Source organism: Apium graveolens, chromosome 1 (assembly GCF_009905375.1).
Source record: "Apium graveolens cultivar Ventura chromosome 1, ASM990537v1, whole genome shotgun sequence".
NCBI classification, from domain to species: domain Eukaryota; kingdom Viridiplantae; phylum Streptophyta; class Magnoliopsida; order Apiales; family Apiaceae; genus Apium; species Apium graveolens.
Window position 1 is genome coordinate 23,587,225 of NC_133647.1, and position 1,904 is coordinate 23,589,128.

The 1,904-nt window shown below is 38.9% G+C and overlaps 1 non-coding gene across 1 annotated transcript; it reads left to right on the forward strand.

Moving 5' to 3' along the window:
- Window positions 1-753: 753 nt before the first annotated feature.
- On the forward strand, window positions 754-860 carry LOC141682996 (small nucleolar RNA R71). The gene has a single exon (XR_012560041.1). It is a non-coding gene; the product is annotated as a small nucleolar RNA R71 (small nucleolar RNA).
- Window positions 861-1,904: the final 1,044 nt, after the last annotated feature.

The following is a 1,904-nucleotide window of genomic DNA, read 5'->3' on the forward strand; positions in this document are numbered from 1 at the left end:
GTATCACTAGATAGCATTCCTGGTTATCGATTCAATAAAGCGTTAGCAATTTGTCCTATTTGTTTCTGCAGAGTCTTGATAGAAGCAGCCTGGCTTTGGCATATAAGAGCCTGGTTTTTGCACATAAGCCTCAACTTCTCCAATTCAGATTTTTCATTCAAAGATAGACCTGCACCTTCATGAGTTTGATGTTGTATTCTCATTGGCTGAAACTATTGCCTTGGTGCAAATTGTTGCTGAAAACCAGGAGGATTGAATTTTTTGTTTCCAAACTGCTGGAACGGCTATTGCATTGCATTCTGATTGTTGCTCCAGCTGAAGTTATGATGATTCTAGTTGTCAGGATGATAAGTGTCTAGAACTGGTTGCTGCGATCTCTGAAAGTTGCTCACAAAATGAGCTGATTCACTAGATATAGCGCATTGCTCCGTCGCATGCGAACCTTCACATAGCTCACAAACACTGGTTATCTGATTAACACCATAGTTAGCCAGAAAATCGATCTTCATAGACAACGCCTTTAGTTGAGCAGTGATAGTCGTAGCTGTATCCACTTCAAGAAATCATGCTACCTTGCCCTATGGAAATCTCTGGGTTGGATACTGATATTCATTAGCAGCCATCAGTTTAATTAGATCATAAGCTTCCTCATAGCTCTTTGCCCATAATGCTCCACCTGATGCTGTATCGAGCATGGGTCTTGACTGTGCTCCCAACCCGTTATAGAAGCAATGGATAATCATCCAATCAGGAATTCCATGATGAGGACACTTCCTAAGCATCACCTTGTAGCGCTCCCAAGTTTCACATAGAGATTCTCTCGATTGCTGCACAAATTGAGTAAGAGCATTCCTGATTGCAGTTACTTTCGCCATAGGGAAGAATTTAGCGAGAAACTTTTGAGAAAGATCTTCCCAAGTAGTAATCGAACCAGTTGGTAGAGAGTGTAACCAGCTCTTAGCCTTGTCCCTCAGAGAAAATGGGAACAGTCTCAGTTTCACCGCATCCTCAGACACACCATTGAACTTGAAGGTGTCGCAGATCTCTATGAAATCCCTAATGTGCGTATTGGGATCCTCAGTTGGAGAACCCCCAAACTGGACTGATATCTATACTCATAGAATCGTGCTAGACTTGATTTCAAAGGTATTAGCAGCAATGGATGGTCTGAAAATGCTAGACTAAATGCCATTGATTTTCGGTTGAGAATAATCTATCAAAGCTTTCGTATCTGTGACTGGTTCGCCTATTGCAATAAAAACTAGAGTATCTGAAACACACGACTAAAGTAAACCTTGTAAGTAAATAATCCGAGTTAGTGAACTTTAACGACCACTGATGACAAGCACATAAACTAAATTTAACACCGAGTCCCCGGCAGTGGCGCCAAAAACTTGTTAGGGCAAAAACACGCGCTAAAATTATACATAAGTATACGCGTTCGCAAGTAGTATAAGACATAAATCAGATTCGTACCCTCGGAGATTCTTTTTAGTTAACTTAAGATTATGCACATATGCAACGATGGCAAGGCTATCGCTCAATGCTAAGACAATAACAAGTTGAGATGTTTATAACTAATATTAAACTAACATGCAATTAACTAAGATTAAAAGTGATTGAATTAACTATATGAGACAAACATGGGATTCTAACTTCATTAAATACTTCATTAAAAGTCATTATTCTTAACCTTAGCATGCAATGGTGATGACAACTAATCAGATAACACAAAACTAGTAAACGCCAACTTTCGTTGTACGAATACACTACTACCAAACATCCACAAAAGAGATAGAAGCTGAATAGACACTAATTATGTTAAAACCCTATATGTCTATAGAATTTGACAACATAAAGGTTTAATGAACAAGTTATCTATCGTGATTACATAGGGCAAGTAA